This window comes from Cygnus olor, chromosome 3 (assembly GCF_009769625.2).
Source record: "Cygnus olor isolate bCygOlo1 chromosome 3, bCygOlo1.pri.v2, whole genome shotgun sequence".
Lineage (NCBI taxonomy): Eukaryota > Metazoa > Chordata > Aves > Anseriformes > Anatidae > Cygnus > Cygnus olor.
The window spans coordinates 15,861,311-15,884,411 of record NC_049171.1 but is presented as its reverse complement, the minus strand read 5'-3'; the positions used below and the strand labels follow the sequence as shown (position 1 = coordinate 15,884,411).

At 47.1% G+C, this 23,101-nt stretch overlaps 1 protein-coding gene and 1 long non-coding RNA gene across 9 annotated transcripts in view; one reads left to right on the top strand and one right to left on the bottom strand.

Moving 5' to 3' along the window:
* The window catches only part of HPCAL1 (hippocalcin like 1), a 56,028-nt gene that overhangs the window by 16,338 nt on the left and 16,589 nt on the right, over window positions 1-23,101 (top strand). Inside the window, exon 1 of one of the 7 annotated variants that reach the window (XM_040551299.1) lies at window positions 11,605-11,737. The exons of 2 other annotated variants lie outside the window; for them this stretch is intronic. The gene's annotated coding sequence lies outside the window, so the exon portion shown is untranslated. Of the gene's footprint in view, window positions 1-11,604; window positions 11,738-20,426; window positions 20,593-21,098; window positions 21,685-23,101 lie in introns of those variants that run through there. 4 more of the 7 variants (XM_040551298.1, XM_040551296.1, XM_040551294.1 and 1 more) reach the window with 4 other exon arrangements.
* LOC121067149 lies at window positions 1,281-11,442 on the bottom strand. 2 transcript variants are annotated; one of them, XR_005818135.1, is made up of 4 exons: window positions 10,796-11,442; window positions 10,037-10,199; window positions 4,594-4,813; window positions 1,281-1,737 (listed from the first exon to the last, which is right to left on the bottom strand). It is a non-coding gene; the product is annotated as an uncharacterized LOC121067149 (long non-coding RNA). The 2 variants fall into 2 exon arrangements; XR_005818134.1 differs by having other exon boundaries at window positions 10,037-11,442.

Sequence of the window (23,101 nt, the reverse complement as noted above, 5' to 3'; positions counted from 1 at the left end):
TACTAATAATTGCTATATTGGGACCTGAATCATCAGTTGATCTTTCTGAGATGTTGAGAGATGAATCAAACACTCTTCCCGAGGGCAGAGGCGAGCATGGGGCTGGTGACTGTAACACCGTACGTTTAAAGGCCAGGTAATTTCCAGCTGTCGGTTTAAATTGCACTTGCAATTGGATTTTCTTTTGTTGTTGTTTCAGGTAGCACTTAAATAGGTTGTAAGTAAAAAAAACTTGCTAATACTCTAAAATAGACTTACCAGAGTGAATGGTTTTTCTCCTGTGTAGTCCCTTTGGCAGTGCTCTCAAAGGCATGAAAGCCCTGTGGTCTTGGGGTGAAACTTGGACTTCTGCAAACAGAACGTGGAGGTGTTGGGTGTTTGTGCATCATGGTTTTGCTGCTTTGGTGGTCTGTGTTTGTCCTTGACTTTTCAAGTTCAGATAGGTCCTTTGTTCCAATTTGGGAATTTAAATGATCTGTAGCAATTTTAAGGTAATTATACTGCGTGTCACAGTTTCTGTATGGGGTTTATGGTGGTGTTGGTTCCTGTTCAGTGTGTGGGAGAGATGGAGAGGCAGGACTGAAGGTAGGTTGGTGCTGAGCCTGATGGGCAGTTTTCAAATGCAGTGTGCTATCTGTGGCACGGGGGTGGCTGCAGAGCGAGATGAGCGTCATGAAAAATACAAAAGTGCCTGAAGTAGCTTGGATTTCACCCATGCTGAGCACTCTCGGAGGGCAGGGTGCCCACAGGAGCCACTCGGGTGGGTGTTGGGAGGCCCAAGGTGCACCCTCATCTTCAGCTGGGTGCTTGAGTGCGGTGGCCTCATCCAGGGTGGGGACAACACACGCTTCGGTGCTCTCCTGATGGGGTACTGCGGGCTCTGATGGAGCAAGCTACTTAGCTGTAGTACTGCCTGTAAGCAGATAAGCAGCTCCGGGCACAGGCGCGCTGGCTGCCCTGGCCAGCAGAAACTGCACGTGATGGGAGATGTGCCCGAATTGGGGCCGCTGAGGGCAGGACGGCAGAATTGGCACCCTTGTGGCCCTGGCGGCTGTGCCAGGAGGCTGAAGGTGTGATGATGCAGTGAGAGTAGCTCTGGTCCGGGGTGGCAGTGTGGTGGTGCCACTGGGTGTCCTCTGCACGGGTATCTTCTTCCCCGGTCAGGGCATGGACTTGGTGGCTAAAGCCACACGCTTTTCTATGGGGTGGCAGCAAAAGGGGAGCAGAGATGTGTGCAAAAGGGGAGCAAAGATCTCTGCTATTGAACTTTGAGAAATATTTTATTTTTAAACTGGAAACGAGCTGAAACCTGTGCAAGCTTTGTTTCCGAGGGAAGGTGGCTCCCATCGAGCGGGAGATCTCATGAAGCATTGAGGGCTCATGGAGGTGCCTCAGGACCACCTATGGCTTGTCATGGAAATCAGTGAGTACTCTTGCAGTTGGTGCTCAGGGGGTTTTGGGAATACTCCTGCACATATAGGAGTGCAGGACCATGGGCACCTCCCCATGTCCTGGCTGGGCTGACCCCTCTCCTGTTGGCATGTGAGATCTCCCTCACCGAGACCTCCTCCATCACCAGGACCTCCTTCATCACTTGGACGTCCGCAAGCTGGAGCACCAGGATGGTAGAGGAGGGAGCCTGCAGGGGTGATGAGGAAATTGTGGCTGTTTCCCACTTTCTCTGGGCATCCTCTGTGTCACAGCCTTGAAAAGCTCGCTGTTGTGAGGACTCAAATCCTGTTGGGGAGAGACCTTTCAGCAGCATTACCTTGTTCTCTTACCTTTCCCCAGTCTGATAAAACCCTCTGGGGGAGTCTGCAAGGTGTCTATTGTACATACCAATACGCTGCAGCAAGGAAAAAAAAAGTGCAATGAACTGGAAAACCTGTCTTAAAAAAGCACAAATGGGGAGCACAATAGCAAGTGAAGTACCTTGTATGCGTCTCTTATGTAACAAAGCAATTAAGAAGAATTTATTATGGTTTAAAACGTGTCACTAATCAAAGCTTACATTTTGCTCCTTTTCCTGTAACCAGCTTTAAAAACTGGTATTTGAGGCTTTCTTGTCTTCTACGTTTTTATTATAAAGTGGTTTTATTAGCATTTTCACCGCTGAGGCATTTCAGTGCTGTATTGCCTATTTGCTTACCGTACATGCTGTTTGCTCATTCAGGGATATTTTAAAAAAACAGAATGAATGTGCAGCACTGCTGTTCATCTGCTTTTGCTTTTATGAATGAATCTTCTGTCTGAGTGCACACGGGCTTCATGGCTGCCCAGTTTGTGAGAAGTTCTGAAAATCAAACTTTTCAGTCAATTCCTTACAGCGATGGGGAAAATTTAAAAGCAGGCTTACTTTTAAGAATGTGAGTCACTAGCCAGGATTTCAGAACTGGAAGATAGTGGGGTGCAGGGCTTGGGTTATCCTATAATAGCGCTGTTTTCCCCGCCGTGTGCTGTGCCTCCTACGACCACCACCTGCCTTCTGCACTTTGTAGAAATGTTGCTATACAGCCAGGGAAAACGAGCGTCTCCTAAGGCAAGTATCTCATGTTGATTCACTACTATACAAATGTTCATCCTCTAATAGTGCGGGATTACGAAGCATTATCATCCTCAGATTGACTCAGGTAGTGCTATTTTTATTTAATCTGTATTAAGGTATCGTTGTGAATCTTTGGTCTTGCAGCATGGGGGTAATACGATTTACTATTTTTATAAAAAATCAACATGGCTGTACAAATCCTGCCCGTACCAAGAGCTGCAAAGATTAGTCATGAGCTCAGCACATCTTTCTTTTTATTATTATGATTATTTCTTCCTTTACAGTGCATCGTTAAATTTTTAATTTTCCTGTGGCCTCAACCAAGTTGGCCAGGCTCGGAATAAAACACGAGGCTGTTCTGGCTCATGGCCCTTCCTGGGAAAGGCGTCGATTGCCAAGATGTGCAAGGAGCAATCGATGCAGACCTGCCCGAGTTGTTCTTTTTAGGGAGGAGGCGCCCTTTGTCGGGTGGCAGGAGCGGGTCTGTGGAGGCACGAGGCGCCTGGCGATGGGATTTTTGGCAACCGCGGCTCTGCACCGAGGGGGTGTGGTGGGTTTGGGGAGGCTGAGCGCTCGCAGGGCTGGCTGGCTAATTCCAGCAAGTGAGAGAGACCTCCCGTGGACGGCGGCACCCGCATCCCTCTGCCTTGCTGGGATCGGGCCCTGCCCCTCTCGGCAGAATGTGCCAAAATTCGGTGGCTCCTTCCCTCGCTCGCCTCCTGCTTGTCACCCAGCCGCGGCCCGTGGCCCTGATAAAGCAGATGTGAACGCGTGCCGTGCCGTTGAGGTTAGCCTGAGGGAGCTAATACAGGCAGCACGTCTGTCCGGCCGGGTTCCTGTGCCTCAGACGGACAGACGGACACCACCGCGGTGTCTCTGCCGCCCGAACCGCTGGTGCCTTAGGGCTGGCTTAGGAGAGCTGGCTTAGTTCAGCGAGGATGTGCACGCGTAGGTACGTGCAGGACTCCAGCCCATTAAAAAGTCATAGACCCGTCCAGGCTGGAAAAGACCTTCAGGATCATCGCTTCCAGCCATCAGCCTGACCTGCCGAGCCCCGTCACTAAACCTTGTCCCTTAGTGCCACGTTTTGCAAGCATTTCTATCTCCTTCAAGCCTTCATCTGCAGTGAAGCAGATACATAGCAATGGGAAGTTTTACAGCGTTCTCTTTAGTTCTCAGGGGTACAGAAGTGCCTGTCCTTTCAGTAAGTACCTAATTGGTACCATACACAGAAAAAAAAAATAGGGTGGCTGCAGGGCTCCGCAGCTCACTGTGGGCAATGCAGCACGCCCGTTGTAAGGCGTGTCTAGCACTTGGAGGTTGTGAAGATGCTGTAGGTTTTCCAGCGGAGCATTTCTCACAAAGTCTTTCAGCCCTGTTCCTGCTAACAGCGATCTCTTTGACGCCGTTTAGGGTAGATGAACATAAACTGTCGATTTTGCCGTAAGAAAATAACGTGAATAATTTTGACTCGGGATGCATGCTGGGTTTGAGAACAGCGAGGCTCGAAGGCGGTGGGAAGTTTCTTAACACTAATTGAAAGGTTTTTTTGAAGTGAAGGCTGAAAACCCCATCCTATACAGAGAGGTTTCGATCTATCTAATGTATTTATCTCTTCAAAATGAACAACACCCACCCTGTTCCTTGTACCCCTTTCACCTTTAATGTGTATTTCAGCCGTACTTAAGTGTTTCAGTAGCAAAGTTAACCATTTAGCTAGCTAACCACACACAGACCCACGGGTCTCAGCATTTTGCTGAGCATTTTGCTTCGTTGCTGCATTCCTGCTGCAGCCGGGGGCTTGGCCTCCATCGCTTTGCAAACTGTATGCTTTGGGCTTTTTCTTCTCCCTCTCTTAAACAACCACCGACTGGTGTGGGGTCAGGACATCTCTGCTCCCCTGCACGATGCCCTGGAGAAGCTCCAGCAGAGCATTTGTCGGGTGCCAGCTGGTTGTGCCACGCTGCAGTCCGCATGACTTTGTACGAGTGAAGTGGGACGGTGTTTCCTCCTCCCTCTAATTGCCTCTTAGCAATCAAAATACCGACCTATTTTTGCAAGTTTCCTGGCCGTGGTTATTTCAGCTGTAGGATTGCCGTGCCCTTTCCAAGGTGGGGCTCGAGGCGGACACTGGTGGGGTGCGAGTGCCAGGGAAAACAACGGCGCTTGCTGGCCCCTTGGCGGGATGTGGTTGTGGTCTGGGATGAAGCATCGGGGCAGAGAGCTGGAAGGGGGCCGGCCTGCAGGTCCAGGATGGTGCCTCTGATCCTGCAAAAGGGTTGGGATGTTCTCATTTCACACACACGCACAAAAAAGAATTTGGTCATTCTTGAATGTGCAGGGGGGAAATATGACTTGGCATTTTCTTGTGAAATGCCAGAAAATTCATTTAGGAAAAAAATGTCATTTTTTTGTCATTTGTTGGGGAAATTTCACATTAGGGATTTACCATCATTAGATTATTTCATGCCATGTCAGTACTAAGGCATGTATTAAGTGGTGTGCATCATGGTTCATTGTTTGTTAAGTACCATTACTGCCTGTACACCAGAATAGGTAATTATCTAGTTCTGATCACTTATACTTGAATTATTAAGGCAGTTTGTTCTGAAATCTCCTTCAAGGTTAAAATGCCTTCTCTCTGTATTATAATGAAGTATTTTAACTCCCTATCAAGGAGCACAATAGATACAGAAAAGCAAGAGCATGAAGATGGAAACCTCAGAATTCAAAACCTTGAACAGATTGTTTCCGGAATATCCTAGGGGACCTTCACTGGGCTTGTGTGTTTTCTAAGGATTTTGAGTCTGAGGAGAAGAGCTTTTTTCTTTTTGTTCTGCTTGGGCTTGGGTTTTGGTTGTTTTTGTTCTAAGTTTGACCAGATGTGTTTGACAGGCTCTGCTCCTCACTCCGACAGTCAGGTAAGAGGATTGAGTGGTCCCTGTTCTCCACTACAAAGATAGTGGGAGATGAATTTACCTGCAAAATGACAGTTGAATGGAGGACTGAGGGATGATAGCGTGTACAAAAGATGTTTCAAGGCAGGCAGGTACTAAACGCTGAATTTTGTAGAGTACCTCCAAAATGACTGCAGATTGTCCTCTTGAGTCAGCGTGCTTTTAAAGATCATAGGCAGGATCTCTAAGGGAAAGAGTTTGATTTTCCAGGCTGGCTGGCTCTTCACTTGTTTCCAGACAGCTACAAACTCTGTGGTTGCATTCCCCTCCAGCCAAATGCTTTCTCTGCACCCTACCCTGACAGGACAGTGGGCGTTATGTTCTCCATCCTTCCCAAACTCCCTCCCTAGCAAGAGAGTCATTCTATTTCTAGCTAAACAAAGGTAAATTTTGGTTTTATTTCTCACTGCCTCTCAAGCACCCTTCTCCCTGCAGCCTCCCGTGCTCTGCGAGGTGGTCGGGGTGGGGAAGGCTCTGCCTGGAGCCCCCAGCACCCCGTGGTGTGGTGGGAGCAGGGGAGCATCCTCCTCCACGGCAGCGCCCATTCCTCCCTGCCCAGGCAGGATCCCGGGTTTATTATGCCTAAATGCAAGTGAAAACCTGCAAGAAGTGGTTTAATAATGGGAATGTCAGCAGACTCCTGAGTACAATGATGCTGCTAGATGCTTTCATAAATCTATGGTTTAGGGACAACAGTTATGATGCATGGCAGTGGGAGCATGTGAAACTGCAGTCATTAAACAAAAATGGGCTTTTAAACTAATGGCAGCTGCCTAAACAGTTTTGCAGTGAAACCAATTCCTCTAGGCTACCATTCTTCAAATTATACAGGTCCTGTTGACTTTTGAAAGCAGGAAAATATTTTGTTTTGGTGCTGTAGCAGTGCTTTTACGTTCATCCCAAAGGTCAGGCTGCTGAGCTTTCGCTAGGTTTTAAGCTGGAGGTGTTAGGAAATGATGAATGTCAATATTTCTATGTAATTCATTCATCATCGTTCCCCCACACGAAGCCACCTGCAATACCAAATATTCGCACCTGTTCTTGGCTGGGTTTTCAAGCCAGTGTGGGGGCACTTCTCTCCGTCCGAACTCAGCTGCATTTAACCCAGTAGGTAGTTCAGTACGATGCCTCTACTACACAGAATTTTATCCAAGTAACTCTATCAAAACCTCATTCCAGCTCCCACCGTTTCAAAATGGCACGCAATAAAGCCGAGTGTCGCCCTGCCTCCTTTGAAGCCGTCGTTCCAGCCTAGAGCCGGAGGTATTTAGGCTGCACATATTACCTTCTCCCTGGTGCCAGACAGGACCTGATGGGTGGCGCTCCCCATGCTCTGAAGCACGTTGGCCAGTCCCTTCCAGGGGCATTTCAAGAGCATCTGGTGGTTGCAGAAGGCCAACCCCTTATCAGCCATCCGCTTTCACAAGCTTCCCCTACCCAGGCTTGGTCTCTTCCTGAAAATAACGTGTTTTGGCTCTGTCTCCCTGTCCATTTTGTTCTTCAGTTTGATCAGAACTCATATATATATATATATATATATATATTCTATTACAAGGAATAGAGGAGAATACACAATAACCCTGCCTGTGAAAGGATGACAAACAGTAGAATTTGGTTGTTTTGTGTCATCTCTCTTCATATCCTGCACAGCTCAAGCCCAGTTGTCTCCATGTAAGCCTTGGGTTGGCCATGCTTGCTGAACAACTCCAGATATTTTTACTTTTAAACATACATATAAATATTTACAAATATATATATATATATATATATATCTCTTGAAGCAAACAATTTCATTAGAAATACATGTGACTGAGACCAGCTGTGTTTCACGTGGAAGCTCTCTGTGTTGGGAGATGACCTTTTAGAGTGGGACATCATAACACTCCCTAGTGTTTCTAGGAGCCCTGCAGGACCAAGCAGAGGTTGGGAGGGACGGGCAGGAAGCACACCGGAGGTCTTCTGCTGCACCTGGACGTTGGGTGCAGCTTCCAGGCCCTGATGAGTTCGCTCCCAAATGTCACCTGTAGTCCCAGCTCCCCGTGGGTTTTGGTTGTCTTGTGAGGGCTGGGTAACATACTGCTTCCTCCCACCACATCTTTTTTTTGTTTGTTTCTGTAGTCTGCCCTAGCCAAAAATGTGTCTTCTGTGGGTAGCTCCTCGTGGAAGAGGAGAGCCAACTGCTCTGACTTAGGCGATCCTTTCTATGTCCCGTGAAATATGTTCGAGTCAGGGGAGAGGAGTGGAAGAAGAAAGGTTAAATTAACTGTAGCATGAACATTCGAACAGATGGCTGACCTTTATAACACCAAGAACCGTTCAATTTTAGAAATTTGCAGGCTGTTTAAAGTTTGACAGGCTCTTTGCAGCCATCGGAGTGCAGATAGGCGACACGATTTATTAGCCCATCACCAGGCTTTGTCGCCTAATTTCCCTGCTGTTTGAACCGCTGAACTTTATGGGGAATAAGCAAAAGGGAGAGGTGGCTTTTTTTTTTTTTTTTTTTTTTTTTTTTTTTGTGTGTTGCAGGAGAATCAATGGCACCAAAGCCCTGGCTGCTGTGGGAGGAAGGATGCTCCTGGTCGGATGCTCCCGAGAGCTCAGCCCCGGCCCAGGCGAGGGGCAGGGAATGGTTAATTGTGGACAGGGAGGAGACAGCTGATCATCCTGCCCCAAATCACTTAACCGTCTTAAGGGTCTACCCTTGTCTGCCTGAGCGAGCCAACTAATCTTTCAGTGAGCTGCACAAGTGGGCTCTCAGCTATATAGGGTACCCGGAGAGAAGTGACACAAAACGAGCATTTCCTTCATCCCACCTCTCCCCAAAAAGCTGCACAGGATGTGCCTGATTAACAGTGAAAGAAAATCGACGTTTAGAGCAGATTATTTCAGGCTATGGTAGGTTTTCTGTGCTCTGGGGGCTTTTAGATCAGGGTCGCATATCTTCTGAAAAATACACGTGGCAGGCAAAACGGGGCGGGTGGCTTGATGCAGAAATTCATGGAGATGTTTGTTGAGTCGAGAGGTATCGGACTGGATCAGCTGTTCTCAGCCTCACACTTCTTGTGAGATGCCAGCGAATTCCCAGGGGCTGCACGCCGGACAGCTGTTTGGCAATTCGGAAGAGCCCATACCTGCGCGATGTCCTTGGGGTCCTCCTGGAGAGCCGCTGGGATAAGTGATGCCGAGAGCCCTATTTAGGATTCGGTGGCATCACCAAGGGTGGAGGAATGACCGTGAGATGCTCAGAAATGGTTTGTAAGGTGTGCATGGCGTCAGCCCATCAAAAAGCAAAGAGAGGAGAGGATCTCTATCCATTCAGTGTGTATTTCTCTTCTGGCTTTTTACTACGATTGGCTTTCCTTAATTACTGCTAATGCTTCTGCAGGCTCAGCTGCCGCGGAGATGGGATGCCGCTCACCCAAAGTCAGGGTGAGGAGGCTTTTATCAGGGCCACGCGGAGACAGGCCATCTGCAAGACGGATTTGTTTTCTTATTCATCTTCTCTAAATACAAATGTGACGCCGTGAGAATGTCTGTTCAGCCCTATTGCTTCACCCCACCAAAGTTGCCATTTTCTGACAAACTGTTAGAGAAAGTTATATTTGGCAAATGGCTGTTTACTCAACTCCTCTGCTGCTTGTCTGGGAGATGCAGATCCCTTTGCTTGCAAGTTCAGCTGTAGTTCAGTTCAGAGAATTCTGTAAACCCGTGTGGCTTTCTACCCTCTTTGCTTTTTTAGCATCATTTCTCTCACGATGAAGGAGCTGCAGTTACTGAAGAAGGCAAACACGGTACCTTCAGAGTCAGCAGCTGTCAGACCCCACAGCAGCCCCATGGTCAGGTTTCCTTCCTTTCCCCTAAGCGCTTAAGCTTTCAACACCCTTGGCACATCGCAGTTGTGATGAAGAGAGCCTAAAGGAGGGGTAAGATTTGCAGGGGTGAGTTTCTTCTGCCTTCAGCAAACCATGCGAGGCTCCACGCAGGAGCAGCGCCCCGCATCCCCCAGTGCTGCTGGCGCGGATGCTCAGCCACCAAGGGACTCTTCTCCGTAATTGCTTCCAGCAAGGTTGGTTTGCCAGGAACATTTGGGAGGATTAGCTTTTATTTTTTTCTTTTTTAAGAAAAATGATTTCCGTGGGCTTGGTGCCCTCTCTGAAGCGAACGTAGCTGTTTGGGACACAAGGTTCGGTTTTTCTTTTCTAAGTAAATTACTCCTTCATCACGGAGCACTGTGTAAAGCTGTTCAAATCGCAGGGGAAGAAGGAAGCATCTCTCCATGACCAGGCTGTTGCAGGGTTTTCCTGAAGCTGCTAGACTTCAGGCTGCCCCTGGCACAGCGAGCTGAGTAACTATGTGCAAAGCTAAAGTGTTTTGCACGTAGTTACTGCCATATAGCTAGAATTGGCTACCATAGCCTAGCAGTGGGTGTTTGTGGAAGAAGGTGGAGTGCAGGGACTGTAGTTATAAAGGGAAACACAATTACACAAGCAAAAGGGCAAACAGTTGTTCGTAATCTATAAAAATTGATACTCACTGCCCTCAGGTTTTCCTTTCTTGCCTTAAGGTTTCCTCATTAGAAGCAGTTTCTGTGAATACCATCCCGTGGAGAGATCTGCAGTGGCTGGGCCGGAGTTGTTGTCTGGGTAATCAATAAACTTTCAGCTGCGTGACATTTTTTTCCTTGAAGTTGGTCCTTTCTGCAGCAGAGATAACAAGTCTAAAACAGATGTAAAATGAAGAGCCAGATTCGACTTGAGTCACTATACGCTCTTGTAATTTTGCAATATTCCAAAACAATTACATTTATGTTAAGCGGGCAATGAATGATTAATCTGCTAGCAGACAGCCAGTGCAGTAGTGTCTTTGAAATAATTTTTGAGCCTCTTTCCTGCTGTTCTTTCCCTGCAAGAATGGTTTAAAGATAAGATGCTGACAGTGAAATAATTTGTGATTTGTAGCCTGGTTCTCTTCCAGTCTACTCCTTTTTTTTCAGCGTTGTGATTTTGTCTTGCACTGGAAACCATATAATGAAAGGGGTTTAAAGTATGCCCTGAGCCAGAAGAACATTCAATCTTGTATTTCATTTTAGACATATGCTTAAATTATCGTGGGGTTGGCTGGATTTATTCATGCCGTGCTTAATCTGGGTCAAAAAAAAAGATGCTTTGAGAGCTTTTGTTGATCTGAGGTCACAAGTGCTCTTCATTGTTAGTTGGTGGCATCATGCAGAGCATGTGAAAATACTCACTGATCATCTTTTTACGGCCTGGAATAGCCCTCATAAGGGGAATACCTGCTTATGTCCTGGTTTTCCTTTCAGAAGGTCCCTGGTTGTGCCTGCATGGTGCAGGGGAAGAACTTCCCAGCGCTTGGTTAAGAGCGGTCCGATTCGCAGCCGAATTTAGGAAGATGACTAAACGCACTAAAATGCAATGATTTGTGAGAGAAAAGGCAAGAGAGAACCGTAAGGCTGCAGAGGAGGCTTCGGTTTGGTTTGTGATGCATTCTGGAAACTTGGCCATTTCTCACATTTTTGCAGCTACAAGTCACAGCGCTGCGTACTGCGTTGCCTCGGGACGGCTGGCACGGAAAAAACCTCCAGCATCTGTCCGCGCAGGGAACGTGCGTATGCGCTGGTTCTGGTTTTAATTGTCGTTTCGTCTGGGGAGATGTCCTCGGAGTATTTCTGCAGGTTGGAGGTCAAGCTGTGGTTCATTCCTTCGAGCAGCAGTGACGTTCGGCCATGCGCTCGGTTGGAGGTGGCGAGCAGCGGCGGGGCTGGGCATGACACATGGAGTTACTCATAGCTTTTTACCCTTTCCTTAAGTTATTCTGGTTACAGTTGTTCCAGCAACACCCGTCTTTTTTTCCTGGTAAGCTGGACAATAATAGGGTTGCTGTGCTGACTTGCGTGGTGGGAATTCTCTTGTTGCTCAGGCTTTAACTCTCGCAGAGCTGCAGACACGAAGCTGGTGACTGCGTGCCTGGCTGAACACGGGCTTGGTGCAGCTACAAAGCAGGTCCCACCCCTGCTCCCTGAAGTGTGGTGGAGCTTGTTGAAAAGCAATTGGTGTCGGTCTGTGGAAGAACCATGTCTCCTTTCTGGGAATATCTTCTCCGTCCCTAAAAGCAGCCCCGTGCTCTGATGGTGACACGTGTGCTGGAGAGGGAGGTGGTTTAAAAACCATTTCACCCTGCAGTTTTTGTTTTAATCCCAAGAAGAAACAGCTCTCAGGTAAACGGATCACCTTTTTCTTAATTTCATGCGGAGAAGAAGGAGTCCTGACGGTGCTTATAAATGATGTGTGTTGCTTCTGCTCGGGATGCTGCAGCTCGGGGATGAACTCCAGGCAGACAGCTGTGTGACGTTAGGGCTGTTCAGAGCAATGCTTGTTTGCAGTCGTGGCATATTTGCTACCAAAGTTTGGTAGGTAAACACAAGCCGGACTGCCCCCACCCAGCAACAGCCGGGATTGTTTTGGTCCTGCTTGCAAGCCTGTCTCAAAAGGGATCGGATTATCGGTGATCATAAATAAACACCCTCCCCTGCTCCAGCCCTCCAGGTGTGGAGCCTCCGTGCAGCTCCTGCCAAAGGAGATCAGGCAGGGTTGATGTGCTGAGGTCCCAAATGGGATGTGAAGGAGAGCACCGACAGCAGTCTTGACTGGGGGTGCTGAGTGATGAAGCCACAGGTGGCAATTATCTCATTTAATCTTATTTATAAGATGCTTTTCTCCATGCATCGTGAGACTCTTTCACCATCCTGTCATTTAGGTTTCCCTGCGAGGTGGTGGTGGTTGGCACGGTTAAAAATAGCAGCTTTCGAGAATCTGCTGATTGCAAAGTCCAGCCTTGTGCTGGTGCGGTGAGTGGACTTCCAGCCTGAAAAAAACAAGCCGGTCCCCTCTGGGGACCACTCTGGCCCTGTTGGGAGGCTGTTCACCTCCCTCTCTGATCAGAAACTGCCCCACTTTCAGTGTAACTTACAGGCAGTTCTAAGAGGTTTGGGGTTTTTTTGGTCAGCGTTGTGGTTTGCTTGTTTTTTTCCCCATCTACTATTTGCCATCCTGATGCAGTTCCAGCAAAAACTCCTCTCCCTTCTGCTTCCATTTTAAGAGGCACCAGCCTCCTTCTGCCGGACTGCCACTTTCCTTACTTGCTGTCTTTTATTTTTTTAATTTGTATCACTGAAGAACATTTTGGACTTTGCTCTTTATTTTTATTTGGGTGATCTAATTCAGCTCGACTTTGGCAATTTCTCTTTACCCCTTTGCTTCCTGACCTCCACGACACAGCTGTCTCTGCTGAGCAGCCCTTTCATTCCACTCCTTGTAGGCACTCTGCTGAGTCCCAGTATCCCTTTTTGGGTGATTTTTTTTTTAGCCAGTCAGATTGGGAATCATTCCCAGCAAGTCACCCCCACTTTGCTTGGGGTTATAAGTACCAGCTGTTTTTGTTTGTTTGTTTGTTTTTTTACATCTTTGCCAAAAAGAGACACCACGCTTCTTAAAAGTTTGTCCTTGAGCGCTTCTGCCCGGTTCACTTCCATACCGAGTTCCTTTGATTCCTCAAAGCTTATGGAAAATTGAAAATGCTAATTTCTGTGTTACATTTCAGAGTATTCTTCTACTTAAACCATTGCTCCATGCTTGTGGTCATCTCCAGAGTTACTTTCTGTGAGTACTTTCAGTGTCTTAAGTTAACATCAACCTTTTCTGCTTCGGCAGCTGGAGGATTAAATCCGCTCTCTGCTGCTTCCAAGAATATCCATGGCCAGTTCTTAATATTAGGTTCTTCAGTTTAATGTTTTGGGCAGTTACAGTTCCCAGTAAGGTGACCCCTGCTAGCATTTTTGTCTCACCAAACCTTGGGCTCTGTGGTGCGGTCCCACACAATGCTGCAGGGCTGCCCCGAAGCTGCCACCCCGCACCGATACCCCTCCTGCTCCAGGGTTTCTTGTCCTTCTAATATCTTCTTCTGCCTCCTGGCTTCTCCATTCCTGGCTCTTCCGCTGTATTGCCCTGGCTCCCAGTATCCATGTGTTAACACTTGGTCTCCTTTCTTAGTCATCATCTGTGAATTTCTGGCCGATTATCCACCATCCTGTCTGCCTGTCGCTGTCGATGTTAATACGTCCTTTGTTCTCTGAAGTTCAGATGACACTGTGTGCTTTTTTGTCCACATTTACCAATTCTCCTGTTTATTAAAACCAGATGTGGAAATTAACTGATTTTCCTGATTATCCTCTCTCTGGAGTTTTTTTTTTTCCTTTAGTTTAAAACTCTCAGCTGTGCCTGCTGTGATCACAGGTGACCGTATCTCCTCCACTGAAAAACGTCTTTTTTTTCCATGAATGCCTTCTGGGCATTAAGAACATCCTAAAACTTCCTTTGCAGTATCTTGAACCATATGGATGACATTAACTTACAATGGCTCTTCCTTCCTTCTGCGCGGTCGAAAGAAGGCCCCTGGGGATGCTGCTCGGAGGCCAAGCCTGGTCTCCCCAGGCTTCCCCTGCAGCCTGGAGGGAGGTGGGCACCTCTGGGGAGCTTCTAAAACAGGCTCCTGCTCCGGATTGCCCTCCTGGTCTACTCCCCCCCACTGGCACAGAGAGCGTCCTCTTTCGAGCCAGATTTAGCCCCATTCGTCAGCCTGTGGCTGAGCTCTCCATCTGCACGCTGAGGGCAAGAGCACTTCATATTTTGCCAGAAGGCCGAAACTAATCCTCTCGGAGAATAAGGAGATCGAATACTCTAATAACAAGGACCGGATAAAGTGGTGAAAATAAACAGAGAGCTGAGACCGGTGCGGTGGAGGAGCCAGGGGCACGAGATGGAAAAGGAGATGGAGGAGCAGCGTACGAGGGAGGAAAGTCAGCCCCCAGCACGTGAGCTGTGGCTTTGCAGTCCAAAGCAGCTGAAGGACTTCCTTGGTGCAAACCCATCTTGCAGTTTGTCGCCGAGCAGGAAGAATGGGTCCAGATTGCTGTGTCTACAGAGAGCGCTTGTTTTATTTCCCATTAAGAGGGTAGACACAAAATCAGATTTCCACTCTGCGTTGTCTTATATTTTTAGCCTGTGATTGGATTGCAAATGCACGCTGGATATTTACGTTTCTGGAAGCAGGCTCTGGTGCTGTTTTCTTAACCAGGATCCAAGTTAATTTGCTGAGCTTCCAGATGGAAGCCATTTGTTCCTCTATTACAAATTCGCAGGAATGCTTAATTTAATCTAGATTTTCTAGCCGAGTAGTTTGCCTAATCTAACATTCAAGCATTTTCCTTACCTCTCATTCTGCTTTGTTTTCCCCTCCCCCTGCGCTGAATTACCACTCGTGCATAAATAAATAATAAATAATAAAGAAAATGGGTTTTGCAGAAGGAGCCACCAGTCTGTCATCTACCCTGACTGGAGCTCTTAGGGAGCAGGTTGCCCTTCCATCTGCTCCAGAAAGTTTCCTGAGAAGAGGAATAGGCACAAGGTATAAATGGTGAAGCCTCTTAGCACTGTTTCACTTGGTTTGTTGAGGCTTCTTAAATTTTGCCAGGCTCTTTGCTTTAAGCTGTTCAGTGATCACCTTATTCTGGCCTAGTACATGTGCTGAATAAAGAAGTCCAGCTGCTGTTGCGTGTAGGTAAGGAGATTTTCAGGGGGAGGCTCATAATTTTCCTTGGCAACACTCAGCCTCCAGTGAATTGAGTGACTTTTGATTTTATTATAGTCATTTCTTTAATGAAATTTTAAACTACATGCCTCTTTTACAATCACTTCTGCTTGGGGTTTCTAAATATCCATGCAAACACTGTGTACATGATTTCAGTGTCGTGCAGTACATGCTGAAGAAGCAGATGCAGGGCAGACAGGTGAGGTTAGCTCATGAGCCGGCCCCTTTCTTCGCTAATGCATTTTCCATAACAGTTAAGGCTGTGGTAGGAAAAAATGATGCGTCACGTCTTTGCTACTTCAGTTTCAGAATGAGTGTACCGAACCGGCTTGAGGTCAACTTAATTATTTCTTCTTCTGTGTTACAAATTCCCAGTGCTGCCAGTAGCCAGACCTCATCCCAGAAAAGCACGGAAGTGCTGCATGGAGGGACAGCATCCCTAAGCCTTGGAGACTCAGCACGCTCGGAGCAACGGGCTTGCTGGAGAGCTCATCCTGAGCCAGCAGCATGCAGTACCTAATGTGTGGATGGGTATTTGCAATCGACAGTGTGATAAGGTACCAGGAAACATCTTTTTGATCTGCCCGTGTCCAATAGAAAGTATTGCTGCGGTCCTGTCCAGGAAGGCACCGCAGCTCAGCATCGGGAGCAGGGATGGTGGCTACATCTTGTAGGTGCTCTAAGGGTCAAGGCAGGACCTGGGTATGATTCTCAGCACCACCAGAAGCTGTGAAACACCACAGAGTCGAAGGCGGTGTGGTAGACATGATACAGAGTAAAAGATTATTTGTTTGGTTACCGGTACTCAGGTTAACAGGTAGTAACCCAAACGGGAGGATTTCTTTATTAGGAATACAAGTAATGTAAGAGAGGTTTAAATTCTTATCTTACACAGTTGTTTGGACAACATAATGACTCATTAGTGGGAGAATTGGTTTTGTTTGCTTAACAGGCAGCGAGATGACATAATGAACTAGAGTAGGGAAACAATCTAGTATTTTAAGTTACTTGAAATGATATAAAGGGTTCTATAATGCATATATTTTTTTTTTGTTTTCCTTCTTGTTCTGCCATCATAGAAAAGGGTGACTAGAAAGGAGAAAGAAATAGCATTTGTATTAGAAATGGAACAATCTGTAACTTACCCGTGAGGTAAGCTTGTTACTTTGAAAGTTTTCTCCACCTGCAAACTCCCAGAGACCCTTTCAGGAGTTTCTCACAGTATTCTCCTGCCTTAGTGTGAATGGGACACCAAAAATGTGCGATCGTGCCCACGTGCATGAGTTGTGAAGATGCTGCTGCGGCGCTCGACAAGGCTGCCCTGCACAGGCAGAACTGGTTCAGGCTACCCAGCAAATCCTATTAAGTCAGTAGTGTCAATGCAGCGTATAAAACGTTGGTTCAGAGGGGCGTATTTATAGCTGCATTAAGAGTATTGTGTACACAGGGCTTCTCTTTCACTCCTAATCTGGGACCTTGGCAGATTTGCTATCCCCTTTACCTGTGCAGCAGTTCAGGTGTCAGACCTCCAGGAACACTGGTGTTTTATCTGGAAGTCCCGGTCATCCTTTAAAGCCACCTGAGGGCCATCATGGAGTAGGGACTCATGATTTTCTACCTGCCTCTTTGTCCAGCATCTCCTCCTCTCCTGGCTCACTCGCTCACCTCGTTCACTAGGTTCTTGGGGTGTGTAGTGTCCGCAGCCACTGCAGGTGAGGGGAGATGAAGAGATGGGATGTATCGAAGTGATCTCATTAAACTTCTCCAGTGATGAGGGAGCTTTCTGAAACACGAAACACGGAACAGCCCATGTTGGAAGGGACCTTGAAAGATCATCAGGTCCAACCTTTTGTGAGAAAAGGGAACCTGGATGAAATTATTTAGTATCTTGTCCAATTGCATCTTGAGGACTTCCAGTGATGGGGATTCTACCACATCCCTGGGAAGGTTGTTTTGGGAGTAAGGTGTATGATTGTGTGTGTAGGATCGGGAGTTCAAAGGGACCAAATGTAGCAGAGCTGCAAAGACCTCCCTTGCAAGCATCTTCACACTGTTTTTAGTTCAGGCTTTGGCACTGTGTGAGTGAACTCATGGTATGTCAAAGAACTGTCACTAATGCTGTTTTAAAATATCCCACTGTTGTTGGAGCACAAAGAGCAGAGACCAGCAAGAATGTGGACAGACGTCTCGTGCTCAAGTTGGGGACCCCCCAGCACTGCCAGCCCCCAGGATGCTGCCGCAAAGTGCAAACAAATGCATTAATAAAGTGTGAGAGCTTTCTGCACACTTACTGCATTACCCTGAGCTACTTGATTACAGGGATTGTTTATTTTATGGCTTTTTTTATATTCTTATTGGGAGCCATTTGTCAGTCTGCGTGGAAATCTGATTAGCTTAGAATTGCTAGCTCTCTGGTATATGTTGACCTATAAAGTGAAGGATGCAGCAATAAACACAGTCCATTAGGCTGCTGCTGGAGAAGTCTGTAGACTTTGTTGGAAGTGGGAAAGGACAGGGCTTGGTGCTTGAATGCCAGAGCACTTGAATGCGTGGGCATTCAAGGGGCAGGGGGCATGGGGGCAGAGCAAATATGCCTCCCATTGCCCTAGATCAAATAATGTTATTTTTTTTAAGCAACCTGGTATATGGCTTTTTGACTGACCTTGGTACAGGATGCCTTGTTGCATTTCCAGAGGGTGTTGAATGGGCAGTGTGCAAAAGCTGATAAAATACTGACAAGGTGACTAAATGACACCTGCAGCCTTGCCGTGATATTTGTGTGAAATGTCTTCAGTACAGCTAAAGCCCAGGGCCATTCTAGACACTATTCTCTTTTTTTTTCTTAATTACAATAAAATAACATTTTTAAATTAATAAATCAAAATAAATATTAAATTAAAATTAATTAATAAAATAAAACCCTGGGTATTACCACGGATTTGTTGGATTGGGCTGCGAAAAGATATTCGTGAGTTCAGCTCTGCTGCTTAAAATGCACAGAAATATTTGCCAGCTTTAACAGAAGATTCTTTATGATTCCTGAACTATTAAAGATATATAAATGGCTTCAGTGAGTCTACATTTTGTCCTAGTGTGGAGGACCATTGAATGGTTGGAGTGGCCTAAGTGTCTTAGATTCCACCTTCTTATATTCTTAAATAGGAATATAAATTCATAATATTACTAAATAGAGGCATCCATTAATTTTATATTCATTGATATTCAGAATTCAACAAGTTACTGTTGTTGAGGTTCTGGAAGCAACACCTATGCGTCTGACAGCCGCTTGGTATACTTGAAGGTGCCCTGTCCTTCCTAGAGCACTGGTACAATGACATAGCTACTGAATTTCTCTTGTCTTGGAGGTAAAAAAAAAAACAAACAACAGTGAGATACTAAAACCAAGGCAGACACCTTCTTGCAATTTTAAGTGACTCAGTTGTATGTTTCAAGTTCACTGTCATCCAAATGCTGTCTGACACATGCTGTCCAAGCAGCATGTGCCCACCAAGCAGTGAGTGTGTGTAGCTGGTGCTGCACATCAGGGCAAACTGTAGAGGAACCAGCACAGCATTTGTTAATCATTGGTCTTAGAAACAGCGCCATGATTTACTGGGGTTTTCAGAGCTCTGAAACAGTTATTCCTCTTTTATAATGTCCCTGTCTAAGTGGCCTGCTTCTGGCATGGGGCTTCTCTTTGAGGTGAAACTGAAGCTGTCTGTAAAATGGGTGATTTTGCGGTTATAGCCTGGTAGTGTAGCCGCATCAATCCATAGGCACAAATATAAAAATATACTTTCCCTTGAGGGTTTTGCTCTCTTTAATGCAGACATCTTGCTGATGTAGGTATATGTATACACTAACCTAGTGCGCCCCTCTTTCTTTTTTTTTAAAGAACTGTGCATTTCTGGTAGATTTTCTGACGGTCTTGGAAAATAAAGGGATCTTGACTCCCTTGAGGGTAGAAAGGCCTTGCAGAGAGTCCATGACAAATTAGAGGGCTGGGCAATCACAAGCTGCTTGAAAATTAACAAGAGCAAGTGTTGGATTCTGCACCTGGACGGGGCAACCTGGCTGTACGTACAGACTGGGGGATGAGAGGCTGGAGAGCAGCCCCACAAAAAGAGACCTGGGGGTTCTGGTTGACAACAAGTTGAGTATGAGCCAACAGAGCACCATGGCCACCAGGAGGTCCAGCCATAGCCTGGGGTACATCAGGCACAGCATTGCTAGTTGGATGAGGGAAGGGATTGTCCGGTTCTGCTCTGCGCTGGTGTGGCCTCACCTTGAGCACTGTGTGCAGTTTGGGGTGTCACAATATAAGAAAGACATAAAACTATTAGAGAGTGTTCAAAGGAGGGCTACAAAGATGCTGAAGGAAGTGGAGGGCAAGATGTGAGGAGCAGCTGAGGTCCCTTGGTTTGTCCAGCCCAGAACAGAGCAGATTGAGGGAAGGCCTCATGGCGGCCTGCAGCTCCCTCACGAGGGGAGCGGAGGGGCAGGTGCTGAGCTCTGCTCTCTGGGGACAGCGACAGGACCCGAGGGAACGGCATGGAGCTGGGACAGGGGAGGGTCAGGCTGGGTGTTAGGGAAAGGTTCTGCACCCAGAGAGCGGTCGGGCACTGGGACAGGCTCCCCAGGGCAGTGGGCACAGCACTGAGCCTGCTGGAGTTCAAGAAGTGTTTGGACAACGCTCTCAGATATAGGGTCTGATAGGGTCTGTGTGGAGCCAAGAGTTGGATTCAATGATCCTTGTGGGTGCCTTCCAACTCAGGATACTGTATAATTTCGAATTTTTGTGCTTATTCTACTGTAGAGGGAAGCTAAGTGTTGTACCAGCAATTCCCATTGAACCCATATGTGAACCCATGTTACCATATAAGACCTGTTGTCCCACCACATCTGAAATCCAGCCTGGGCAGCAGCCAGCAGCCAAGTCCTCGATTGCTTCAGAAACCTTCAGCTTGTGCCTCTGAAATGAAAGTTTGGGGCTTCTCCTTGGGCTTTCACAGCACCACAGCATGCAGTTCCTCACAGAATATTTGGTTTCAGAGGCTCCTGCTTTGTCTGGGTGGGAATGGGGCTTCTAAAGGTGATGGTGCAAATATATGGGATCTTATGGTTCCTTCCAAATTCTGACTATAGTAAGAAAGCAAAATGTGAAACCCATTGCTGGGCGGAGTGAGAATGAACAAGTGGCTTTGTACATTTAAAAAAAAAAAAAAAAAAGAAGAAGAAGAATCTAAAAATAGGCTCCCCACAAGCCTGCACTTCCTGGTGAGCGCAGGGCTGTGGTGGTTGGGGCAGCCGGAGCCATGGGCCGTCTGTGTCAGCCTCGAGAAGCCCCCTCCTGACCCGGGGACACCGAGGGGACAGGTGAGGGGCGAGCAGAGCGGCGGGTGTCCCCCCTGGGCCGGGGTGAAGCAGGTCAGTAACACAGCAATGGCGCAGCGATCGGAAATCCACCAAAATAGACCCCAAATCAAAGAACCGGCAGCCTCCGGTGCTAACGTAGCCTTGTGGCAGCGGATCTGATGCAGTTGGGTGCTCTGACCCCTCTAGCACCGAGGCTTTGAAACCGCTGCCGAAGGGAAGTGAGAAAGGCAGCGCCCGATCGAAACTGCGGGGAATGCGAGGGCAGGTGGGGGGACATGCTGGGAGCTTCACTTTCAGCTGTGGCACTGCACCATTCCCTACCGTGTTGCTTCATTCATTTATCTATTTCTTCATTTTTTTTAAGGAAACGTAATGGCGCAGTGGGCACACATGCTGAAAACGTTTGTAATAATCAAGTGCTTACGAATAAGCTGATAAATGCAGTAGGAAGTTGCATCGTTTTGGCTGCCCCATACACGCAGGAATGAGACTTCCCTTGCTTAGTCAGTGCCTGTGGTCAGTGAGATGTTGCAGAGAAATTCAGACAGCACAGAGCTCTGTCCAAGCTGCCAGCAGGGACCCTTTCTTTCTTATCCCTGGGAGCTAAATGAATTTTACTCTGTGCATTGCTCTGCCTTGCTTCTCTCAAATCCAGAAGCCAATGATTTGGAAAGATTGCTCTGAAACCCCTTCTAAGTTTTATCAACGATTTCTCATCATAACTCGGTTCCTGCTGGCATATATATCAGCTGTATATTTACGTCGCATGTTTCTGCTTCACAGCTCACCAGCTCTTTGCGGGTTAGCTGCCTCCCATGGCCTTCCCCGTGTGTCTGTTGCACTCTGCAAAGCTTTATGCTGAGCAAGGAAGTGAGGTGGCTTCATTCAGTCGCTCACCGCCTCATTTTACAGAGCGGTACCGATGTGCTTCTGTGTTTCCCCCCAAAAAAGCCTGAGAAGCCGTGACTTTGTGTGCTGCCTGGCCCTGTGCTTCGTAGGGGTGCATCCACCAGCACTGGGTGCCAATGTGCGGGGAGGAGATGCTCCCTCAGTGGCATGACTGGGGACATTTGGGACAGACCTGGGCAGGGAGGGATGCCTGTTGAACCAGAGTCACAGAGCAGAGGTGGATTTTTATGGAAGGTGAGTAATTCATCCACTTGGTTTTCCTCTTTGGGTGGGAGGAACAGCACGGGGATGCTCTCAGGCGCATCCAGCGGTTTTAACTCATGCTGAACTTTTGTGACTAATTGCAATCCAATTTGGCATGTGAAACCAGCGCCGCAGTCACGCTTACAGGATGGCAGGGGGATAAAGTAATTTTTCTGTTTGGCTTCTCTGGAGGCTTCTCATCTCTCCGGTTGGGCCAGTTTTGTTGTTAGTCGGTTGTTGTTTTTTGATATTTTGGGGTGTGTTGTGTGTTTTTGTTATTAAAGAAAAGACTACGCAATCGCTCCATGCCTCTTTAATGTACTGTAATTAGACGTGGAGCAGGCTATTGAACAGTTGTGGCTAAAGCTGTGAAAAAGAAAAATTTTAACTGCTGTTACATGAAAAATCTCCTTTTTTATGCTTTTATGATCACTGCCCATTTATGTTTTAGCATCTGATCCTGTATACGAATGTAGAAGGAAATGAGCTGGCTCAGCAGAAACTGAAACCCAGACTAATCTCATGCTATAATAAGAGCTTAACAGCATCATTGTCCGTGGGCACTTCAGCAGCAAACTAAGAAAACAAAAATAAATCAGCATTAAAAAACAGAGTGCAGGGAAAGCATCGACGCCCGTTTTGGGGCCTGCTCCAGCGGGACGGCTGGTTCCTGCCAAAGCTCTTTATCAGCTTTCAGAAGCTCGCGGCCGTCCGTCCCGCAGCGTCCTCCTGTCCTTTCACCCCATGCCTCCCCACTTACATAACTGACTTAGGCATTACCTCCCCTGCTCTCCTTGATGTGTCTTTAGCACCTCTGCATCACTTGGCCCCTGCATTTCGATGCATAACTTTCCCTGCAAATCTGCTCCTTAGGCAAGGCTGGTAGTAGTTAGAAGCAGAGATAGTAGGTTTAAGTTGTTGCATATTTAATTTTTCAGATCTGTTTAATTACCTAAACCCAGTGGATTTCTTTACCAAAAATATATGGAGAATAACATTTCTAATTAAAAAAGTCCCCGTAGCTTTTGAACTCTTGAAACTTTCTCCAGCCAGAAACTGAAAGTGGAATGGATTTTTTTTGTATTTATTATCAGACTGAGAGAAAAGTAGAGATTAGCAGAGCATAAACAGAAGGATGTGAAGTTGTCCTCAAGTGCACTAATGATCTGAGTAGCCAATTTGGTTAGTGGGAGAGTTGTGACTGAGCCTGAAATTGGACACTTAGGGTTTCAATTTGTTAAATAAAAATAAAGCAGGGAAGTGGATTTTCTAGAAATTATGCATCAGCCTAGCCATGCCTATGTACAGCCTGCTCCAGTCCTTGGAGAAGCACAGGAGACCTTGGTCCACGCAGGTCACCAGCTTCTCCTTGTGGGTTGCTGTGCTGTGCTTTAGCTCGTTCCTGTGA